Here is a 19,725-nt window from a genome sequence, read left to right as displayed (position 1 = left end):
GCAGGAGGATGGAGATGTGAAGGGCATCGGTTTCCAAATGGGTTGAACATTTGGAATATCTCAGAGTTCTATATTTGAAAATTATATTAGTAGGTAACAGATATAGTGGAGTGTGTAAAAAATTAAGAATAGATACATCGAAAGCAAACCAATAAACAAACCAGGCAATTACTGATAAAAAAAAATACCAGTAAGTATGTAAGAAAGGTATAAACTTAGCTTTGCAGGAAACAATATTTTTATGGTATTAATAATGTTAACACAGACTGCTTGATTTAGAAAAAAACTGAGATATAACTCTACTGGAAGGATGAGGGCAGGAGAAAAGGTACAAAGAACTAAATAAATCCTTATTTACCATAACAGCTAGTCAACAGATGAAGTAGAAAATTGTCAGATCAAGAAACAGGATTATGAACACATTAATCAGGCATGGAGGCAAACAGAGAGGAAATTACTAAAAATAATCGAAAATGGTAGCCTATACGGTGAGGATTCTCAACTCCTTACTTTTAACATGAGTAAGAATCACAGTTTCCTGGGCCCCATCCTCAGATATTCTGATTCAACAGGTTGGGGTGGACCCCATGAATATATTTTTTAAAAATTTTATTGGAGTAAAATTGCTTTACAATGTTGTGTTAGTTTCCGCTGTACAATGAAGTGAATCAGCTATATGTATACCTATATTCCCTCCCTCTTGGACCTCCCTCCCTCACTGGTGATGCCAATGCTGTTTATCCTAGGTCCAAACTTTGAGAACAACTGCTACAGGAAGTAGAACTAAGGAGTTAGAAAGGAAGGCAAAGGACACCTGTTTTTCATTATAATTATTTTAGTACAGTGATTCTCAAACTTGGCTGCTCATTGGAATCACTTGGGGAGCTTTGAAAACTAGTGATGCTGGGTCCCATCCCCAGATGTTGTAATGTAATTGATCTGGGATGTAGTCTGGTGTTGGTAGTTTAAACAGCAATCCAGGTGATTTTAATGAGTCTAAAATGAGGGACCACTTGTTTAGTATAATTTTATTTTTAACTATATGCATAAATTTAAGTTTTAATATAGAAGTAAATATCTGTGTGCACGGGAGAGAGAAGAATACAAAACTAAAAGTCAGAAGATGTGGGATCATGTCCGGTATGATCTTCTGCCATGAGCCAGATCTCTGTCCTTGGGAAGGTCACCTAATCTATATGGGCTTTAGTTTTCTTATATGCAAAATTGGGATGCTGGACTAAACATTCTCAAATGTTCTTTCCAACTTCACATTTTTTTGGGTAATAGCTATAATGTCCTATGCTATAAAATCTGAATTTTTAAAAAGTATGCAGCAACAGAAATTCTCCATATGATGTTATGAGTGATTATTATCATTCTTTATTTAGTGATTATCATAAATATTTTCATTATGTCTTTTAAACTAATTACTTTTCATACATACATATCATGATTTTTCCCCAGTACCTATTTACTGTACTCAGTACAATAATCGGCTCACCCAGGGAAATAAAAATCAAAACAGTTGAGATGAATTTATACTTGATGGCAGAGCAGGACATCATTTCATTTGTCCAAAACAACATTTGCTAAACTGCATCCAAGAAAATGATAAAAAACTCACTCTTGGGTTACTGTGAGTTACTTTCCCACTAGTGATGATGTGGAGATCTTGATCCTTCTACTGGCTCCATACCTCTTTCTACCAGCAGTACCTACTTGTCTGCCCTCGGCTATTTTTTTTTTTTTTCCCAGTACGCGGGCCTCTCAGTGCTGCGGCCTCTCCCGTTGCGGAGCACAGGCTCCGGACGCCCAGGCTCAGCAGCCATGGCTCATGGGCCCAGCCGCTCCGTGGCATGTGGGATCTTCCCAGACCGGGGCACGAACCCGTGTCCCCTGCATCGGCAGGTGGACTCTCAACCACTGCGCCACCAGGGAAGCCCTGCCCTCGGCTAATTTTAAGGGAGCAATACGTGGTCATAAATTCAGGGAAAACAAAGCAATTGATTAGAGTGGTGGCTAAGCTCCTAGTGACTCATTACTGAAAAGCCTTACCCTGATTATCCTAGAGGCTTAGGATAATGGCTGTCAATTCTCAATCACGAATACTAACAAAGGGAGACTTGGGGAATGAGGATTGATACAGATAATTCAAGGAATTTTATATTGAGTTTAGAATGCACTATATACAGAGAACTTTCAATACGCCTTCGTAATTACGTTTTCTTTAAAATAACTTAAAATCAGCTTTCATTTCTTGAGTCAATAGAGGTAACTGCTATTATGTAGGTAGAGAAGAAAACCTGGTCTGAAACAAAAAATCAGTTGTGCATAATTACAGATGAAGAATGAAGATTAAGCTATTTATAAAACTAAATATATTTGTGTGCACATGTGTTTGCCTGTGACTTTGACCGTCTGCCTTTTAAGGAACTTTTTTGCCCAGATGGAAACCAGAAGCTATAGTAATCTAGTGCTGAGACAAAAGGTGAACTCTAAAATGAAAGGTCAGAGCCATGTGTCATGATTTTGCAGGTAGTTAAAAATGAACTGAGAAGTCACCATCTGGTGGGAGGCATCTTAGGGAAGCAGCTACCTTCTGTTGGGCATAAATAGAATGAAACTTGTTGAGCTATTTATTCTTAGATAGTTGTGATCATGTGTTGCTCCTCCACTGAAATGTGCCCATCTTACTATCTCACTTTTAGAATGGATATTTTTAGCTAATTCTGGGTTAATGTAATCAATTGATTTGTGCTAACCGAAGTTCAAATGATAGTCTCCTCTCTCAACCCCTAAGTTAGCCTTAGCTTTCCAGGTAAAATATGAACGTGTTATCAGAAGTTAGACCCTTCTTGTCTATCCTACTAGAAACACTAATTGAGAAATTTCAGTTAAAGAAGGAAAGCAGCTCAGCACCAAGGAGAAGAAAGATCAGTGGGCTAGTGGAACCTCACAACACTATCTGCAATCACAGCATCTACGTATAAGGTCTAGAAAATATACATCTACTTTTAAAAAGTTGTTTATATGTGAGTGGAGGTTTCAGCTCTGTTTTCTGGCAGAAAAACATGGAGTGTTATTCTAAATAACTTGAGAGAGAATTATAAATAACATAAAAAAGTAACCTGCACAATAAATAATAATGCTAACTCATATCTGTATAGTATTTTACAAGTGCTTCAACAATAATGATCTTATTCCTCATAACAACCTTGTGAGGTAGGTAAAATATGTAAAATTTCAATTTTACACATGAAGAAACTGAGATTCAAAGGATTCAAAGAGATTAAATGGAATACCAGCAATGGTATATAGTTAGTCAATACATGGTGGGAAGAGAGAGAGGTGAAAGGGCTTGCATTCAAGTGACTATAATAACAACTACCATTTATTGAATACTTACTATGTCCAGTCATTATATTAAGCATTTGTAAGGATATTATTGCATTATAAAATATTATTACTTCTTGGACTTCCCTGGTGGCACAATGGTTAAGAATCTGCCTGCCAATGCAGGGGACATGGGTTCAAGCCCTAGTCTGGGAAGATCCCACATGCCACGGACTAACTAAGCCCACGTGCCACAACTACTGAGCCTGTGCTCTAAAGCCCATGCACCACAACTACTGAGCCCACATGCCACAACTACTGAAGCCTGCATGCCTAGAGCCCATGCTCCACAACAGAAGCCACTGCAATGAGAAGCCCGTGCACCGCAACGAAGAGTAGCCCCCGCTCGCCGCAACTAGAGAAAGCCCGCGCAAACGAAGACCCAATGCAGCCAAAAATAAACAAATTAATTAATTTAAAAAAATATTATTACTCCTTAAAGCCCACAGATGAGTATCTACTAACAAAAGGGAAATAAAAAATAGACTTGCAAAAAATTTTAATTCAGCAAAATAATTTAAGGCAGATAATGATAACTATCATTTGCTGAATAGCTACTATTTGTCAGACACTGTGCTAATAAGCACTTAACTTATATTTTATCTAATTCTTACTACCCAATAAGGTATATAATATTTATCTCATTTACACATGAAAAATTTGAGGCATAGAGTGATTAAGTGACTTGCCTAAGATCACACAGCTGGCAAGTGATGGAACATTCTAATATATGTCAAGTATTGAATAGTACCCAATATCTGGTTACACATGATTTTTCCCTCTTTAAATGATTTTCTGTCATGAAAACTCACATATCATAGACTTACCTATATTTCTGGTATTTAAAACAATTTATTTGTGCTTATCACTTTTTAAGCTTTTCAATGTGAGTTCTTTCTCCTATCCTTGGGTTAAAACTCAGGCAGGCCCCATATTTTTTCTGGCCACCCTTAGGTAAAGTCCTATAATCACAAAGTCTGAGTACAGTTATTATAAATGTCCAATAACAGATAATAATCAAAATGCCAAGGTTGTTTTAACATTGGAATCTTCCTGCCTCTCCCAACAAGGGCCTGCTGCAGGCTGGACACATGCAAGTTGGGAGTGAGTACAGTCCTTTCTTTCCTTGGTCCTCTTCCCCTAGTTTATTAACTATGGTTTCTGATTTTTCTGTTTCCACCAGTTGAAGTTGGGATGGGGACAGAAGAAGATATAAAAGAAATGAGAAATTTCTTATATGGCTACTATTATTGTAAGGTGGCTTTGTGTTCTCTGGGACTGGAAGATATGTAACTTTGACTTTTCTTCCCATGGGATATATTTATTGGCTCTTTGGAAATCTCCAACCCTGTTAAGTGCCTCTCAACTTTAGTTCCCTTGATCCACATGGATGGATGTTATTCTGGCAGTTAGTTACTCTCTTGTAGCTCCTAGAATCCTGTAGCACACTTTTACTTCCGTCCCTCATCACCCCTCCAAGTAACACTATTGAACAGAATCTAGTTTGAATGTTAATGCTGGCTGAGGCAGATTGCCTTTAAAGCTAGTTTTAATATTTGCCCTTCATCCCATTTCATTTTTGCAATGAGAGTTTTTTGTTTTGGTTTGGTTTTTTTGCGGTACACGGGCCTCTCACCGTTGTGGCCTCTCCTGCTATGGAGCACAGGCTCCAGACGCGCAGGCCCAGCAGCCACGGCCCACGGGCCTAGCGGCACGTGGGATCCTCCCGGACCAGGGCACGAACCTGCATCCCCTGCATCGGCAGGCGGACTCCCAACCACCGCGCCACCAGGGAAGCCCTGCAATGAGAGTTTTACAGTCCTCCCATGAAGAACTGGAGTCTATTTTCCTTCCTTTTGAAAATAGGATGGTCCCAATAAGATGTGGCAAAAGTGATGCTATGTGACTTCTAGGCCTAGACTTTAAGAGATGTTGCAGCTTCTGGGTTTTTTTTTTTGTTCGTTTTTGTTTTTACCCTTTTGGAGTCTGTCATCATGTAAAATAGTTCAATTTTTCAGCTGGAGAGAGAGGCTTAGCCAGACCCCAGGCGTTCCAGCCATGCCAGATGAAGTACCAGGTATGGGAGTAATGACAATTTAAATCTTTCAGCAACACAGAGCAGAGGGAGCCCAGCCAACACAACACAGACAAGCCAGCCCTGAGCCCTGCCCACATCACACAATTGTAAGCAAATAAATTATTGTTTTTATTTCAAGCTTCTATATTTTGGGGTATGTTTTATTTACTTATTTTCTTTTAGCAGTACTATATAACTGATACAAAGGCTATCCGGTTTACAGTAAGCACACATGTATTCCTCACCCCAGCATACTCTGAGAGAACAGACAGCTTTCCTTCATTCTGCTGCTAAAGTTGTTGATCAACCCATCTTGCAGATTTCCCAAGTAGAGTCAAACAGCAATCCAATAAAGTTAAACATACACTTAACATATTGCCCCAGAAACCCCACTCCTAGCTCAAGAGAAATGAGGGCATGTTTACAAAAGAGATCTATAAGCAAATGCTTAAAACAGCTTTATTCATAATTGCCAAAACCTGGGAGCAACCCCCAAATTTATCAACTGGGGAATAGAACAAATTCATGTATTAAACAACATGAATGAATCTCAAAAGTAATATGTTAATTGAAAGAAGGAAGATGAGAAAAGCTACATACTATATGATTCTATTTATATGACATTCTGTAAAAGACAAAACTATAGGGACACAAATCAAATTAGTGTGTGTTAGTGGCTACGAGTAAGGGGAGAGAACTGACTACAAAGCAGCACCAGGGAACTTTGGGGGATAATGATGTGGTGTTATTAACATGACTGTATACGTTTGTCAAAGCTCATAGGACTGTTCACCTAAAAAGAGGTGAATAGTAACTGTATATAAATCTCAATAAACATTAATTAATCAATCAATTAATTAAAATAAATCCACTATGCCCTTCAATCACATAAAGCTATCTAAATGGTTGGTCCCACTGAAGCCCTTTTCATTGGACATTAGTGCCAGAACCCCTACCCCAATCCCTTTGGATGACAGAGGTTGGTAATCACAGCACAGCATAGCTCTAAGTTAATCATCCTCAAAAATCTCTTTGTCCGAAAATTCAAACCTTTTATATTCTTAACATGGGTGAATCATCTAATTTATTATTAGCTATTTCCTTTGAAAACTTGCATCTGGATTACCATATCCTTTGGAATGTGCACTTTCTAAGACACCCTGTATCTTGGTGTCTAATTGAAACTTTTGATCTAATATTCTTTCACATATATTTATACACATTATTGTAAAGTAACACTACATAGAGAAACCATTATTTTCATGTCAATTGCTAGGAAATACTTATCTACCCACATATTTACCATTTGAAAAGCTCGTCATTCTTTCCTAAAGATCTGAATTTCCACCTGCTATCATTTTCCACCTGCCTGAAGAACTTCTTTCTGCATTTCTTGCAGCATGGGTCTACAGGCAATGAATTCTCTTGGTTTTCTTTTATCTGAAAATGTGCTTGTATTGCCTTCATACTGAAGGATTTTTTTTTTTTGCTGAGTATAGAATTCTGGGTTTTCTGGTTTTTCTTTTAGCACTTTAAATATATTGTTCCTCTGCTTTCTAGTCTCATTGTAACTGAGAAGGAGCCAGCAGTCATTTAAATTGTTCTCCTGTACACAATGTGTCATTGTCTCAGCCCTCTTTCAAGACTTTCTCTTCACCTTTGGTTTACAACACTTTGACTGTGATGTGACTAGATGTGGCTTTTCTTTGGACTTGTCCTGCTTGAGGCTTTCTGAAATTTCAGATGCTGTAAATTTCTTTCTTTCACCAAATAGAGAAATTTTCAGGCATTATTTTTTCACATATCTTGCTGCATCCATTTTCTCTCTTCTCTCCTTCTGGGATTCCATTTATAGAATGTTAGACCTTTGGATATTATTCCTCAGGCCCTTGAGGCAGTTAATTTTCTTCAGTCTTTCCTCTCTGGTCTCCAAGTTGTATACTTTCTATTGATCTATATTTGAGTTCATTAATTTTTTCTTTTATCATATTCATTTTGTGAAAATCCCATTCAGTGAATATTTTTATTTCAGATACTGTATTTTTTAGTTCTAGAATTTTTATTTTTTATAGTTTCTAGTTCCCTGTTGAGATTTCTTATCTTTTCATTCATTACCAGCATATTTTTCCTTACATCCTTGAGCAGAGTTATAATAGTTGCTTTAAAATCCTTGTCTGATATTTCCAACATCAGTGTTTTTTAGAGCTCAGGCTTTGATAACTGTCTTTTCTCTTTAAAATTGTTCATGGTTCCTGTTTTTTTTCATTAAGTAACTATGGGTTGTATTTTAGACATTGTGAATGATGTGTTGTAGAGAATGAATTCTTTTATATTTCTCTGAAAAATGTCAATTGCTTTAACAGACACTTAACTTGGCTGGACTCAAGCTACTAACTCTCTCCTGCAATAGGCAGAAGCTTAAATCACAGTATTTGTTCTTTTAAGTTTCATTGGCCTGCACGAGTCTGCCGCAAGCAGCTGTGATTCAGGGGTCAGCCAAGAATTTGGGAGGAGTTTATACATAGAATTTGAGGCTCTCTCTTTCCAGAACTCTCCTTTCTTGGATTTCTTACCTCAATTTCTAGTGGCTGTAGTTGCCCTAAATTCTGTCCTCTGGTTCTTCAGTAAGTAAGATTGTAGGTTTTCTATTGGATTTTTTAGCCTCCCCATCTGGTGAAGATTTGGGTCTGCCCTCAGTGTAAAAGCTAAAAATGAGAAATTCACCGTGTGCTGTTCCCTTCATCCAAGAATTAACTCTCCTCCAGTATCTGCCGGCTTTGGGCCATTATCCAATTCCATCAGACAGTTGATTTAATATTTTGTCAGGAGTTTACAGTTGTTATCTATAGGAGATTTGATTCAAAAGGCACTACTCAGCTATACCAGAGCTGGAAAATGTGTGCTAAATATGAATTCAAATGTTAGAGCCCTCTCACACTCCATGATATCCACATATATAATCTCCTTACAAAAAAAAATATATGAGGGAGGTATTATTTTCCTCATTTTATAAATAAAGAGATGTGGCTCAAAGAAGTTAAAGAGACTGCCTTTATGAACCAGGGTCCAGGAGGGAAACAGAATTTAACTCAGATAGTTCAAAAGAAGATTATAATAGACTACCTACAGAGATATAGGCAAAGTTAGGGAAACCAAAAAGAATGCTGAGGCATCCAGAGATTAGCAACAAAGAAAAGCTGTTGCTACTCCCAAGGCAGAAAGATCCATGGGAGGAAAAAAATGTGACCAGAGTCCCAGGAGAGCTGAAGTCTCATAGGAGGAACTGTCATGCATGAGTTGTAGTTATAGAGGAATAGTGCCACCACCAGAGAAGCTTTGCTGAGGCAAGGAAGCAGACCTGGTGCCTCTCTCCTCCTATTGTCTACTCTCCTCCCAGTTCCTCCCACTGGCTGAATTCAACAAGAAGCCAACTGGCATGGAAATACAGGAAATAAGAGATCAAGGAGTCAGCCTCCAGGAGGGACACAGAGTAGGGCAGAATAGGGTGGATGCATTTTGGCAGACTATAAATAACCAGCACACTTGCCTAAAATAGGTTTGCCAGACTTAGGAAATAATAACACAGTATGCCCTGTTAAAGTGGAATTTCATAGTTAAAAAAAAAGTAATTTTTTAGTGTAAGTATGTTCCACGTGATGGGGTATACTTAAAATGAAAAATTATTCCTTGTTTACTTAAAATTCAAATTTAACTGGGTGTCAACTTAGTCTAGACCAGTAAGTAAGAGAACCTTATTTTGAATCCACACCTAAGATACAATCATAGTAGTCTTCTTTTTACCATCTCACAGCTTTTTTATATTTTACATGCTTACTTTGTACAAGTATATCTCTCTTACCAGACTGGAAGTTCCTTGGGGAGAAAGACGGTGTCTTATTCATCTGTATATCTTATTATTTTTCATCTCCTCCAACCTCATTCCCAGAATTTTGCAATGTCTTATACATAGAAGGTGCTTAATACATTTTTGTTTAGCATGTTGAGCCCTTTTTGAGTATTTCATTGAAACTGATTTTTCACTATCTGTTTCTTTAAAATACATTTCTGCTGAAGTCACATATTGACCGAAATGAAAGTCTGATGTCAGGTCAATTTTCATAAGTATTCGGAGTCCATTTTCTGCCTTTTCATCACTTCCTCTTAGAACTCCATAGTGACCATATAACAAAACTATTATCCAGGCATCTTGCTACTCAGGTTTTATGAGGTTTTTCTGAATCAAGTGACTGAGCACTGGGTCAACACAGACTAAACTGAAAAACAAAACAAAACAAAAAGCCTTTAAAAATGTATTCTATCATCAAAGCTATAGGGGAGAAAAAAAACCTGCTCTACTATAAAAGACTTCCAAATCCCAATAAGACTACATTCCTGAGAATAAAAGCTTACTTTCTCACTGATTTTTTAAAATTCCATTGTTTATTCTCTAATTCTGGAGCAAGTTATTAATAGATAATTTCTTTCAGGATAATTTGCTGGGTTCTAGTATTTATTATTAATGAGCTTTTGCTCATTGTGTGTGTGTATATATATATATATATATATATATACACACACAAGTTTAATGAACAATAATTTCTGAGTAGGTAAATAGCTATCAATTACTTAATTTTGGCTCTTTACAAAAAATCCCTCTAATGGGATAAGTTTTGCATTAATATTGAAAATCAACAAACCTCAAATATAAAAAATATGAAAAGAACCCTGTTGCCTTCAGAGAGCTCCTAGAATTATATAGACACTCAATTTCTATCTGCATTGAGTGAATAAATATTTTTTTTAAATGGGACTAAAAAGAATACTGTGTACAACTCAGGATATCATGTGCTTAGCTCACTGGTCTCAGAAAAGTGATTTTATGGTCTATGATCTTTAAAACATGAGCAGATTTGTCTGAATAATATGTGATAATTGAAATTTCTCAGACTGTAATGAAACTCTAATCAGTGTCTTTCAGTGAAAGAAAAACTTTTGAGTTAAGGCCTATTTTTCCAAAGGTTTCCACATGATCCTTCCACATGACCTTTTCCAGTCATACAAGTACATAACCTTTTTTACTGTAAACTATATACTAAGTGCTTTACATTCACCATTAAATTTACTCTTCAAGTAATCCTATGAGGTAGGTCTTATATGATTATTACCATTCCACAGATGAGGGCATTGAGGCATAGAGAGGTTATATAACTTGCCTAAGAACATATAGCTAGTAAGTGCTGAAGGTAATAAGAATCAAATCTAAGTCTATCAGACTACTAAACAAGTGTTCTTAATCTTTACACTTCTGATTTCCTAACTTCTTTGACCTTACACCCCAGCAGTAAAAAAAATTTTTACTGGTATACACATGTTCTACTAGACTAACATATTATGAAAATATTATGTACATTCTAAAACATGCAAAGATTGAAATTTTAAGAGGATAAGAAACCATAAATAGAAATAGAAGCACCCATAGTTTTATCACATGCTCCATGTGATATCATATCACAACATATCACATCATCTTGCACAAACCCTGTGTGCTGAATGTCCATTCTAGAGAATGTTGCTCTAAATTAGATTCTCTAGAAATTGATTTGTTTAAATGAAAATATTATTCACAGCTTTTGCCAAATCTAGTATACTAGTATCATACTATGTTCAAACACAGTATACTAGGACCAGCTTTGAGCTCCTATGAGATGCAATTTGCTATCTCTGCTCTAAATTTGCAAAGACTCTATTGATATAAAATGCCCTTTCTTTGGCATTCTTTGAAAGAAAACAGTCTTTGGGAATATTAAGTGTTGCTATTGCTTTATTCCTTTAACTAAACATCATCTCTTGTACTAATGTGCAGGCCACGCATTAACCATTCTCAGCACATCACAATAAACATTGTTTTGATCATGAACCTGGGCATTAAAAACCACATTGACTTCATTAAGCTTCAACTTAATTGTGCCCATTGCAAGGATTCCAGACAAACCTGCCTTCTGCAAAGCTGTATTTGGAGTAAGTATATACACCAGAGATACTGCCTCCGTTTTTTCCAAAGTTACAATAACTACATGACAAGACAAATTTTTTTAATGCCTACATTACTCTTGGGAAGAAAACTCTGTGCCAAAGAAACTAATTGTTTTAATTCTTCAAATCAATGAAGTATAATCTATTGAACTACTCTGTTAACTGATATACACACAGAATATGTAATTATTTTTATTTATTTATTTATTTATTTTGTCCGGTATGCGGGCCTCTCACTGTTGTGGCCTCTCCCGTTGCAGAGCACAGACTCCCGACACTCAGGCTCAGCGGCCATGGCTCACGGGCCCAGCCACTCTGCGGCATGTGGGATCTTCCCGGACCGGGGCACGAACCCGTGTCCCCTGCATCGGCAGGCGGACTCTCAACCACTGTGCCACCAGGGAAGCCCCACTATTTTATTTTTAAGTTTGTTCTGTTTTCCTTAATACTCTTTCACGTTCAGATAACATAAACTTGCAACACACAAACACCAAAGTATGTCATTTACAACATAAGAGTGAATTAGATAAATAATTTATTTTATTATTCAGAATCAGTATACTTACTTACTAATTTTTATTTATACTCTGACTCTTTCCACAAAGGATTTAGATGGTTATATAAAAATTTTAATATCTACAATATAAAGTCTGAGAGCCAACAGTGTATCAAACAAAGCTATGTTTTGCCACGGATGACGGTATTTTAAAGTTCTACCACAGCGCTCTTAAAAAGCAACTTCACCAGAAAACAACTAGAGCTCATCAGTGAATTTGGTAAAGTTGGAGGATACAAAATTAATACACAAAAATCTCTTGCATTCCTATACACTAACAACAAAAGATCAGAAAGAGAAATAAAGGAAACAATCTCATTTACCATCACATCAAAAAGAATAAAATACCTAGGAAGAAACCTACCTAAATTTAGAGACAAAAGACCTCTTTTCTGAAAACTATAAGACGCTGATGAAAGAAATCAGAGATGACACAAACAGATGGAAGGATATACTATGTTTCTTGGATTGGAAGAATCAATATTGTAAAAATGAATATACTACCCAAGGCAATCTACAGAGTCAATGCAATCCCTATCAAATTACCAATGGGATTTTTCACAAAACTAGAACAAAAAATTTCTAAAATTTATATGGAAACACAAAAGACCCTGAATAGCCAAAGCAATCCTGAGAAAGGAAAAAGGAGCTGGAGGAATCAGACTCCCTGACTTCAATTATACAACAGAGCTACAGTAATCAAAACAGTATGGTACTGGCACAAAAACAGAAATATAAATCAATGGAACAGAATAGAAAGCCCAGAAGTAAACTCATGCACCTATGGTCAACTAATCTATGACAAAGGAGGCAAGAATATATAATGGAGAAAGACAGTCTCTTCAATAAGTGGTGCTGGGAAAACTGGACAGCTACATGTAAAAAAAATGAAATTAGAACACTCTAACATCATACACAAAAGTAAACTTGAAATGGATCAAAGACCTAAATGTAAGGCCAGACACTTTAAAACTTTTAGAGGAAAACACAGGCAGACATAAATTGCAGCAATATCTTTTTGGATCTACCTTCTAGAGTAATGAAAATAAAAACAAAAATAAACAAATGGGACCTATTTAAACTTAAAAACATCTGCACAGCAAAGGAAAACATACAAAAATGAAAAGGCAACACAGAATGGGAGAATATTTGCAAATGAAGCAACTGACAAGGAATTAATCTCCAAAATATACAAACAGCTCATATAGCTCTCTTCCAAAAAACAAACAACCTAATCAAAAAATGGGCAGAAGATCTAAATAGACATTTCTCCAAAGAAGACCAAAACGCACATGAAAAGATGCTCAACATCACTAATTATCAGAGAAATGCAATTCAAAACTACAATGAGGTAGCATCTCACACCAGTCAGAAAGACCATCATCAAAAAGTCTACAAACAATAAATGCTGGAGAGGGTGTGGAGGAAAAGGAACCCTCCTACACTGTTGGTGGGAATGTAAAGTGGTACAACCATTATGGAGAAAAGTATGGAGTTTCCTTAAAAAACTAAAAATAGAACTACCACATAATCCAGCAATCTCACTCCTGGGCATATACCTGGAGAAAACTCTAACTTGAAAAGATACATATACCCCAATGTTCATAACAGCACTATTTACAATAGCCAAGACATGGCTAAATGTCCATCGACAGATGAATGGATAAAGAAGATGTGGTACTTATATACAATGGAATATTACTCAGCCATAAAAAAGAATGAAATAATAATATTTGCAGCAACATGGATGGACCTAGATTATCATACTAAGTGAAGACAGAGAAATACAAATATCATATCACTTATATGTGGAATCTAAAAAAAAGGATACAGGGGCTTCCCTGGTGGCGCAGTGGTTGAGAGTCCGCCTGCCGATGCAGGAGACACAGGTTTGTGCCCCGGTCCGGGAAGATCCCACATGCCGCGGAGCAGCTAGGCCCGTGAGCCATGGCCGCTGAGCCTGCGCGTCCGGAGCCTGTGCTCCGCAACGGAAGAGGCCACAACAGTGAGAGGCCCGTGTACCGCAAAAAAAAAAAAAAAAAAAAAAAAAAGGATACAAATGAGCTTATTTACAAAACAGAAATAGAGTCACAGATGTAGAAAACAAACTTATAGTTACCAGGGGGAAGAAGGAGGAGGGATACATCGGGAGATTGGGATTGACATATACATACTACTATATATAAAACAGATAACTAATAAGGACCTACTGTATAGCACAGGGAACTCAACTCAATACTCTGTAATGACCTATATGGGAAAAGAATCTAAAAAAGAATAGATATATGTATAACTGATTCACTTTGCTGTATAACAGAAACACAACATTGTAAATCAACTATACTCCAATAAAAATTTTTTTAAAAAGCAACTTCAATGTACTAAAGAACAGAATGCTGATAGGTAATTTAATCAAAAATATAAATTAGGTTAATAAATATATGACGAAGATGTGGTGTAGCACAATTTAGTTGTAGGAGACATTTTTCAGATTGACATATTGTTAGTTACTTAGAGGGTTAATTTTAATATCAGCTGGCAATTTTAATTACCACACATTTAATTATGTGAAAGAGCAGTCATGGGGCCAAGTGGAGGCTCTATGGAAAATTCAGCTCCCTTCACTCCATGCATAATTTTCATCGACCCCCAATATCCCCAAATAAATGCTTAATCTTAGTTTAAAAAATGTCCTACATAAGCCTTGCCTTAGCACCTTCTTTCAACCAGATGGCCTCCCCAAGCCCTTGTTGAAATTTTGGAGCCACCACTAGCAGTCTGCAAAATCAAAGGTTTGAATATGACAGCCTCAGTTTAAACCTCTACTTGCTACTGAATCTCTCTATTTTCAAAGAGTAACTAAAAGGGAGAAAGCACTTCTAAGTTTTAAAAAAATTAAATTCTGGTAATTTAATTGGAGTAGGAATGGAGAATGCTTGTTAAAATATTTGATATAAATCTATATAAAGTCTAAGAAAGAAAAGAGATGAACTTAATGTAGATCCAAAATCATCATTGAAATAGACCTAATATTGTGTTGTTGGTGTTTTAAATAGCAACGTGTGTTTATGGTTTGAGTTGACTCAAGGTTTTGAAGTTGTTACGTATGTAAACAAATTCCCCCTGGCTCTCATCCTTTGTCCATATTTCCCCTAATACTACTTGATTTCTAATACTGTCATAATTTTAACTACACCTATATGCTGTTGACTACCAAATCTGGGTATTTAACAGGAGTTTCACTCTCATATCCATTTATCTCCTAAAATCTCTATCAGATGTGACATAGACTTCCTCAATCTCAACTTGCCCAAAACTAAACTCATGGTATCTTCCCTACCTGAAACCCTCCTCTTATAATTACTTAATTGCTGGTATCCCATCCACTGGATCACCCATATTAGAAACTGAATACTTCCTATCCCTCACTCTCTTTACATTTAATCAGTGACCAAGTTCTGTCATTCTAACCTCCTAAACATTTTTAAAATCCTTATCTTCCTTCTACTACCTAAGTGCAGACCCTCGTTTTCGCTCCCCTGCAACAATGGTCTCCTTACTTATTTCTCTGCCATCAATTGTGTCCTCCTACAATTGTCTCCTACACCGCTGCTGGAGAGGTCTGAAATGCTGTCCGTGTGTTCTAAAATGCAAACCTATCCGTATCATGGATCTATTTAAAATTCTTAATGATCCCCCAAAGATTTGTACATTACTTCCCAAGTGTGCTTCTCAGAACTCTAGTCCCCAAAGATGATCTTTCGTAAGTGTTTCACGGTCAGAAACTGTATAGTATACCCTTGTTTTGGAGAGTCACAATACATATTAGCATATTTAAGTTTCTAAGAGACTACATTAAAAAAGTCTTTTTGATCCGATGTTTTCCAAAGTTCTTTTCCCATAGAATTCTCCGGCTAGGAATAAAATATTCTATCAAGTATTTGCTAGGAAAGCTCCTTAACATGTCACACGAGGCCTTGAATGACCTGGACTCTGCCCGATCTTCAGCCATCATTCCCAACCCCCAACCCCCCAACATCTTGCTCTGTTCTCTAGCCCCACTCAAGCATTTGTTCTCAGCCCTTGGCCCTAGCTCAAGCTGCTGCTTCTCTCTAGTCTTTTTCACGACTTGTTTCAAGTCACTTCTGCAGAAAACTTTGCCCAACGCCTCCTATGTGCTTCCACAGCCCTCCACGCTTGCTTCTCTCCTTACACTTACCATATTGTTGCTGAATGTAACTATCTATTTGGAATTTCTCTCCCCTACTAGACTGTGAGCCTCTTGAAGGCAATGAGTACATTTTATTCACTTTGTGTCCCCAGTGTAAGTGCAATATTTGGCATTTAGTGAGACTGAAATGAAATAAATAGTGCCTGGCCCATGTAGCAGGTACCCATAAATAAATCTCAAAAATATTAGTTGTATCAGAAAGAGGTTTCTCTCAGCCATAAAGCACTTATTTGAAGGTCTTTGAATATAAATCAGTTCTTTCAATGATGATTTTTATCTGATGCATTCAATAAATTCTTTATAATCACCACTGTACCATCACAGACACTGGCGTGCCTTTTACTGCTCTGACAGCACATACAATACCGTTCTAGAAATCTAAAGAGTTGTGGCCTTTCCTTGAGTTTCTTTTCAAGCTAAATGTTTCAGGTACACAGAACTGAGTAGGCAAAAGAAGGAGGATGTCGTTTCGGAGTCCCTGGATTGGTTCATGAAAGGATATAGTGAGGTAAAGTAATGTTGACACAGTGCCCTCTATCAAAATAATGTGCTAGTCTAAGAAAATGATCACAAGCAGCGTATGTGCTGATTGAGGAAAAGTAGTGCATTTCTGATGCTATGTTACATCTGAAATTTTTAAGCAGGCAGACTTTCAGAATAGAGATAGGAAAAATCTGGTATCCAGGTCATTCCTAACTCTTCTCCTGGGAGATCATCTGAAGCTGTTTTTAAGCTCCCAGCAATCCTGACTGGTAAATAATAACTACTTTGTTGTAAGGCAGATGGTTCTCTTAGAACTGAAGGCTGGATGGATGTTTACTAAAAATCATGCTAAAGTATCTTTTCTTATAATTCTGTTCCTTTTTTTACTTATCATACGTCACACCTATCATTTCTCTTATACTTCTGCAGAACAATTAAATCCCTACATACCTGCAGCTTAGTGAGAATTTGTGTATTTGGATCCTTTAATATTTCTGGGTAAGTGAGCTTTCAATTTAAACATCTCTTGCAATCTTTAATGGGTTCCTCCCACCATGGAATAGAAGTATGTGCCAAAAGGGCACACCTCCATCCAGCTGTGTAGGGAAGATCCACCTCTGGTCCAGTGGCATATGATTTCTGAAAGAATCTCATTACATAGCAATCACATGTGCTGAATTTCATTATGACGTTACTTATACAGCAGAGAACAGACGGCTAAATTCTCTGATAAGGAACTTTGAAAGGATTCTAACCCTACAAATTCCAAAAATGTGGGAGGATGATAAAAATTGAACACTACTGGCTCTGGTTCCCTGAGACATCAAGAATGCTCCTAGGATTATAGAGGGAGCCTCAGCTTCACCACCTTGCCATGTGTTATAACAGCGACCTGGCTACTCTTTTCCAGACCTAGAAATTGGCAAGGATAAGGAAGAAAATTCTGTTTATTCTTTTCTCAATGAAGCAGCAGAGAAAAAAAGCATAATGGAAAAGAGAAGGCAGAAACAGCAATTTCCTTCTTTTTCTCTCTCTCTTTTCAATTCTACCTCTTTTGTCTTTAATTTACATGGGATGCTGAGGATATTACCAACACCTTCACATTGCACTCACAGTCCCTTTTATGTGCAACTCATCTCTTTACTTGGTTATTTTGATACCATCTCCACTTCCACACCAAAAATGTTTATATCTCCAATATAATAACAGAAATATTTTTATTCATAGGTTTTGAGATGAAAGGTTTATATAAATGTATTTAAGTGCACAGTTGCACCTTTTCGTTTGGGGTATTTTTTCCTCTATTCTGTATTATAACCTTCTATCATTTTGCAAACAGTTATAAGTCCCCCTTTCTTTTTTAGTCATTATCATTTTCTATGACATTCCTATCCTTAGAATTTCTGGAACATATTTCCAACCCAAGCTGTTGTTAGGTTTCTTTTGAAGTGAGTCCTGCTGTATCTTCCCTGGTATATATGTCTAAACTGTATTTACTTATTTTACTTTTCTCTCCTAATTCACATTGACAATGCCTCCCAATTTAGGTTACCAATGTACTTCATTATCATGCTCTTTGCCTTCTTAGAGTCTAGATAAGGAATAAAATGTCCAATAGAATAAACATGACCTTATTCTGACTCCTTTGGCACTCAGCCAGGCATCTTAACACAACAGCCTCATTCTTACTCTTTGTCTATGGCTAATAACTATTGCCCAAATTAGTTGAAGCCAGATTTCAAATGATGTACATCATATCATATCAAAAAATGTCTCAGGTCCCAAATAAGTAGCAACCTATATTCCCTTCTTTTGTTTAGCAGTTTTAGTAGGACACAATCATTTAATACAGTTGATATAATCTACTTTTTATAAAAGGCAACATGGCTTGAGATTCTATTCCACCTAACGTTTACACATTTTCTCCCCCGTGTTTGATGTCAGACTTGCAGGATCTCACTTTTGGCTTTTTGACTTGCTTTGTTTGGTGTTTTTGTGGGCTTTGAAGGTGTGTATCTAATACCTAGACTTGAGGCAACTTGATACTGTGGGAAACCCATTAGATTTGCAGCTAAGAGACCTGGGTTCTAATCCTGGCTCTGCTATTAATTAGTGATAATCTTGGGTAACAGAATCAAGTTGTCAAGACTTGAATTTTTTCATCTGTACAATGAAACAGATTAAAATTTATCACATCTCTACATATTCTGGATCTCTGACTTTCTGTATGTTTTTAAAACTTCTTTCCTTTGGACTGATCCTATAGAAGACTGAACTACTGAAGCTGCCAATACAACTTGATTTAAAAGCCTCTGAAAGGTCCATCTAGCACAAACATCCACAAACATCTGGCTTTCGATTCCATCGTAAAGAGTTGTCAGCATGTGTGACAGCCAAGGAAGAAGAGGTAAAGTCTCCAGAAGGCCTTGATTAACTAGTATATATATTTTTCCTGGGTATGGTTCACTCACTATGTCCTTTTAGTGGGTAGGTATTAATTTCTTTAATTACTGAGGCAACTCTTTGGAATTTGAAGGTGTGAAAGGCAAAATAATAAACATATGTTGCTTAGGTAAAGGACTTTGATGTCTATCTCAAAGAAGGAGCAAGCAGCAAGGGACCATGGGAGTAAATGGTCACTGATAAATGCCACTTAAAGGAGAATACAAGCTTAATAACTAAATACAAGCCCACTAAATAAATACATTTTGAATGATTCTTGCATCCACATTTTGTATTCTCTCTCCTTTTTCTCTCCCTTCTATCTACCTACTAACCTTACAAAGTACTCACTACACTGAACTGTCCAGGATACCCACCACAGAATCCTGCCTAGAATTGCTCTGCTCTTGTCATCTCTATAGATGTAGGTCTTTACCAAAACTGCCAAAATATTCTTCATCAGAATGTCCTGAGTCTCATACAGTAACCGATGCTTATGTGTCAATGGAG

Source organism: Phocoena phocoena, chromosome 11 (genome assembly GCF_963924675.1).
Source record: "Phocoena phocoena chromosome 11, mPhoPho1.1, whole genome shotgun sequence".
NCBI lineage: Eukaryota > Metazoa > Chordata > Mammalia > Artiodactyla > Phocoenidae > Phocoena > Phocoena phocoena.
The sequence above is the reverse complement of the archived record's forward strand: the minus strand, read 5'-3'. Positions refer to the sequence as shown.